General features: G+C 39.6%; 1 pseudogene; it reads right to left on the bottom strand.

Moving 5' to 3' along the window:
- Positions 1-3,359: 3,359 nt before the first annotated feature.
- LOC102873470 lies at positions 3,360-4,493 on the bottom strand (annotated as a pseudogene).
- Between the last annotated feature and the right edge of the window lie 1,395 nt (positions 4,494-5,888).

The raw sequence follows: 5,888 nt of genomic DNA, 5'->3' as shown, positions 1-5,888 counted from the left end.
TAAGGTGCATCTAATTCAGGCCATGGTCTTTCTGAACACTTATAATGTGTTTGAGAGCTGGACAATGAATAAGGATGACAAAATTGACTCCTTTGAGCTGTGGTGTTGGAGAAGAGTATTCAATAGTGCATTGCCTACCAAAGAACAAACAAATATGGCTTAGAGAAAGTGCAGCCAGATTGCTCTTTGGAGGCAAATCTGATAAAGCTTTGCCTCACATACTTAAGGCATGTTGCTAGGAGGGGCTTTTCCTTGAAGAGGGATATCAAGGTTGGAAAGGCAGAGGGTCAGTGAAGGAGAGGAAGACCCTTAACCAGGTGGATTGATACAGTGACTGCTGCAATGGGCTTTAGTGTGTCAGTAAGTGTGAGGATAGCATAAGATAGGATAGGGTTCAGATCTGTTGTTCATAGTGTTGCTATGGATATTACTCAACTTGAAAGCATCTAACCACAACGTGTACCATCTGTTACCTTCAGGCATCATTTTAGATGAAGTTAAAGAAAAAAGAGAGGAGGGGAGCAGTAGTGGCTCAAGGAAGTGGTTGAATTCTCACATTCCAGTTGGAGACTCAAGGAGTTTGGTGGCATAGTCTGTAGAATATTGTAATGAAATCCATGTGATGTGTCCCAATAGTTAAGATTTACAGCCTTGGAAATCCAAAAGAGAATCTATGAGTCTGAATCAACTTGCTTGGCAGCAAATTTAACTATTTTGATTTGGAGACCCATGTTTCATTTCTGGCTAATGCACCTAAGTGCTACTCGACAGTCAGTGGAAGTTTGTACAATGTTATGATGCTAAATAGTTTTTAGTGGTGCTCTCAGATTCAGAAGAGAAAGAAAGGCCAGACAGTGTACTTTTTAAATAAATAAATAAAATCAAACCTGAAAATGCAAGGATCACAATGGTGGGGGTCTTACTGTGTATGGGGTTGCCCTGAATTGGAGTGACAACTGGAGCTAACAACAATAACAAAGAAAGGAAGGTTAGGGCTACAATTATTTCTTTTTAGAAACAGCTTAATGTATGCCATGACCTAAGAAATTTTACAATTATTTGAGAACTCTGGTGGCAGAGTAGGTAAACACATAACTGCTAACTGAAAAGTCAAGGGTTTGAACCCCACAACTGAGAAAGTCTGTAGTTAAGGAACTCTCCAAAGTGCTCAAGAGCAAGGATGTTCACTTAAAGACTAAAGTGCACCTGATCCAAACCATAGTTTTTTTTCAATTACTTGTTATGCATTTGAGTGTTCAACTGTGTATATAAAGAAGACAGAAGAATTGATCAATGCCTTTGAGTTGTGGTGCTGGAAAAGAGTCCTAAATATCCAATGTACTTCTAGGAGAACGAACAGGTATGTCCTGGAGAGAATGCAGTCAGAGCACTTCTTAGAGGGAAGCATGGTGAAACTTCATCTCACATACTTTGGACATGATGTTGGTAAGAGGGTCCAGTCCTTGGACAAGGACATCAGTCTGGAAAAGTGGAGGGTCAAAGAAGGAGGGGCAGACCTTCAACAAGAGGGATTGACACAGTAACTAACAATGGACTCAAGTGTGGCAGAGATAAGATAGAAAACAGCTCAGATCCATCATTCTTTGGTGATGTTATGAGTAGTAGTAGTAGATTGATGGTACCTAACAACAGCATGTGGAGAAAGATGAGGCAGTCTAATTTCGTAAAGATTATAAACCTGACGGGGCATTAATTTCTACTCCATGTTACAGGATCACTATGAGTCAAAATCCAACTTCACAACAATGAGTTTTTGCTTTGGTTTGGTTCTTTGGAAAGGAGTCAGGATTCTTTGGAGAGGGGTTTACATGCATTAACTCACTTAATCATATGCATACATTCAAGAAGTTGTAGTTTAGCTTCAGTAGAATAAATGTTTGTATTTTTTTTAACCTTTTGTTGTTGTGTACCGTCACAGGAGAAGATTGCCCCTCCTCCCGCAGAGCATCTGGTGGATTCGAACCACATGCCTTCAGGATTGCAGTACAGCTTCTTGCCACTAGGCCACCAAAACTCATGTATTATTTATTTTAAATTTTAGGCTTTTATTATCAATGTCTTATAAAACACTTTCAGAAATGGTATATCAACATGGCATAGATTTTAGTCTTCTTTTGCTTTTATTGCACAAATGTGAAGCTTAAAAGTTCAGTAACTAATAAAACTGTTGCCTAACTACATTGCATACATATACTGTGAAATCACTGTATACATAAGATTACCACTATAGTGACATTAACACAATTGTATTGCTTTTATACAACTTGAGAGCAAATAAAAAGCACTAAGTTATCAAGTCAATTTGTCATCTTTTAAAAAGAATATGAAGGTCAATTTAAAGTGTACGACCCCTTTTTCCAACACTATGCTTAAAACAAATTAGTAAAAGTGGAAAACTGAAAATCAGGACAATATCCACTTTTGTTTTACAGATAGATTCAAGATAGCTTTTCACTGACGTTGATGTGAGAGAATTTATTTCAAAGAAAATAAAGGCCCAAATACCTAATAAAAAAGTATACTACTCTTATTTCAATATATGCTGCTACTCACTATCAAAAAAGTTTTAAGTGAAATAAGTTTCTGTAATTAAAACCCAGTTAGCCCTCAAAAAGCCCTCAGATAAGTTTAGTGCATATATAATCTTTCAAAGATAAAGCCACAAAAGTTAAGCCACAAAGCTTAAAAGGATGATCTACATCAAATATTCATTTTCAGATGTTACTATAAGAAATTTGTCATGTCAAAAAGACACGTTGAAGGATTTTAATTATATTTAGAATATTCAGCCACAATTAAAATAAAATCAGTGCATTAATTACATGATTGTATTACTATAATGAATCAAATACTGAAAATACTTTAAGTAAACTTGTTTACTAAAAACTATCATACAATATAAACAATCTATGCCTGCTACAGATGCATGCAACTTGTCATTTTTGTTATGAAACAGCACCAGAATAGTAAACCTGTTTGCTTACTCATTAAGATTTCAGCGTGACAAGAATTGGTTACCCATGTTCCGTTTTCTAAAAGCTTTTGATTAATGATATAATGAGTTTCATATAACAGTTTATAACTCAGAGGTCTACATGAGCACTTACAGCATTAAGAAAACCCACAGAGTAACAGTGATGCATGCATACATTAGGATACCTGAAGAAGGAATATTCAGTCACTCATATCCATGTCTTCTGCAAGATCGTTATTCTCATTCACTCTGGATTATCTCAGTGAGTCACTGGTTCCTCATTCCACAGAACAGTTGTTTTAGAGGAACTTGCTTTTGTTAACTTCTTTCCCCCCCATTTCTCAAAGTCCTCCGTAGTTCCTCTTCATGCTAATCTTGTGTAATGTTTTCTATCTTTATCACTCTCTGATTTTCTTTCCCAACTTTTTCCCTTGTCTTTACCCTTGGTTGTTAATTGTTCCCTTTTATTTCTCCTTCTCCCTTGGTCTTTTTTCCTCTCCTTTGTAAGTCTCCTTGGGGAAGGGGAGAGAGAGCATTTTCTTTCCTGAGAGCTGGCCTGCTTAGGGGACTTTGACCCGCTCCGGCTTCCCTGTCTCCTCTTCCTGCTTGCACCGCTATCCCTTTTTGGTGGTATTTTGGAATGTTCCTTTTCTTTGTCTTTTTTCTTTTGGGCACTGGTTTTTGATAAGTCCCTTGATATCCTGTCTCCTTCTCTGGAAAGGGAATATCTCCATCTTGGACCAGGGGGTGACCTCTGCAGTTTGCTTCTTGATTGGCTCTGCTTAAAAGATGAGGGAGTCCTTTTCTCCCTAGCAGGCGATCCTGACCTTAAATGACTTTCTTCTTTTGTATCTCCTTTGATAACAGCAGAAAATACGGGCTGTACTTGTATGTTTTTCATGGCTTCCTTTATCACTGTATTAGAATTATCTGATTTCAGACTTGGTGGAACAAGATCAGCAGCCACAAGCTTCACCTTATGATCAATGGTACTAAAAAGTTTCAACGGCTGACTCACTCCAACGCCCCAGACGTTCAAGTTTGCTCCAGCAGGCCTAAATGCTGCAAGGGCAGGTCGAAGACTAGGCGCTCTCAGAGCAGCCAATGGAAGAGCACCAAACCGGGTAAATAGGGTAGGAATTCGCAAGAGTCCACCACCGGGCAGGAGACCCACCACTGCATTAGCTGGTGCCATCACAGACAAAGCCTTAGTCTCGTCAGGAATCACGCCTTCTGCATAAGGTACGACAATCAGGGCTCTGTCAACGAACACGGTGTTGGTCAAATATTGAGCCACAACTACAGAGCTGGCTTCATGGAATTTAACAAAGCAAACGCGGGATGAGACCTGCAAAGGCGAACCATCTGGCGGGAAGAGTCGCAGTTCCTCAATCTTGCCTAGGAAACCGAAGAGAGTTCTCATTTGCTCAGAACTAGCGCTCAAGGAGACATTTGTCACCTGGATGACTTCAGTGCCGTGGGAGCCCGGGCCTGCCATGCTGAGGACGATGATTTGGCTCTTGGCGCTTTTCGAGGTGTCGCTTTTGTTGAGAAAATTCCAGGGCTAAAGGCAGCACCTCCTCTAGTAAGGAAACTTCCTCTCTTCTATTATTATTTAAATGAACCTTTTCTTGAGCAACACCTATGTTTGTACTTTGCTGGAGGAAGGGAATACTGAAGCGGGGAAAACATGATCCCTACCTCAAGTAGCTTTATTGGTGGCAAACAGGACCCCCTACCTCAAGTAGCTTAATTGGTAGCCAAGTGGTCAGAAGCTGCGCTGCAATCCCAAAGGCACCCGATTCGAATCCGAATCCACCAGCTGCTCTGCAGGACAAAGATGAGCGGTCTCGCTCCTGAGGGATTCACTCTCTCTGAAAACCAGCTGGAGGGCCAGCTACCAGGCTGCATCAACACGCACAAGCACAAAATAAGGTTTGTAAAGTACTGTCCTCAATTGCATCAGAATCACCTAAGAACTTGTCAGAGATGTAAATGACTATTCCCCACCCTCCACTTCCTACTTCCGACACTCTGGGGGGTGGGGCATTGCAATCGATTTTAACAAGCTCTCCAGTTGATTTTACTGTCCACTGATTAGCAGACTCTGTGGGAGAAATCCCTACCTACTCAGATGATAAATGATAAAGTGAAGGTAGGGATCACTTAGTGAGTACTTTTGAGAATCTTGGAAAGGTGCATTCAATGTGTCAGGTACTGTGCTAGGTAGCTGAACCCCTAAAGAGGGTAGATACTGAGGTCAAGGAGCCCATGAAAGAGGCGAAAGCTACTAGATAGCTCTTAGAAGAAAGCCAGGTTAAGTATGTAACTGCATATTTATTATGACCTGCTTATAAAAGAAACATGAAATGACAATAATAAAAAAATATAATCATTAATTGCTGGGATGAATTATGGCCCTATCTAAAAACATGGATCAAAATGTGAAGTAGTTTTCAAATTGTTACGTTCACTTTATCCCTTATTACACTTAATATTCAGACATTTTTTTAACAACGAATGATTACTTTGGAAGCTGGACCGACATCCACTTCCTAAACAGCCATGCTTCTGGAAACTTTAATAAATGGCGATGTTTGTGGAAGGGATTCAGGCCTTTTGTTCATAGGGTTGCAATGAATTGTGCATGACCCAACCTCAACTGCAATCAACAACAACAATGGGTACTAATCTGTAGCTCACTACTAACAAAAAGAATTAACACGCAAAGTCCTCTGTATATATTTTGTTCATCCTTTCAACTCTTTTATTTGAATTCTTCTGCTAGATTTTCGTCTTGTTTTGTTTTACAACAGAAAACACTCCCCAAGGTTTTGGACTGAGGAGTATCAAAAATACTCTTAATGGGTTCCATTTAAAAAGGAAAGCATTT

Source organism: Elephantulus edwardii, unplaced genomic scaffold, assembly GCF_000299155.1.
Source record: "Elephantulus edwardii isolate Elephantulus edwardi_28Jun2011 unplaced genomic scaffold, EleEdw1.0 scaffold00030, whole genome shotgun sequence".
Taxonomy (NCBI): domain Eukaryota; kingdom Metazoa; phylum Chordata; class Mammalia; order Macroscelidea; family Macroscelididae; genus Elephantulus; species Elephantulus edwardii.
The sequence above is the reverse complement of the archived record's forward strand: the minus strand, read 5'-3'. Positions and strand labels throughout refer to the sequence as shown.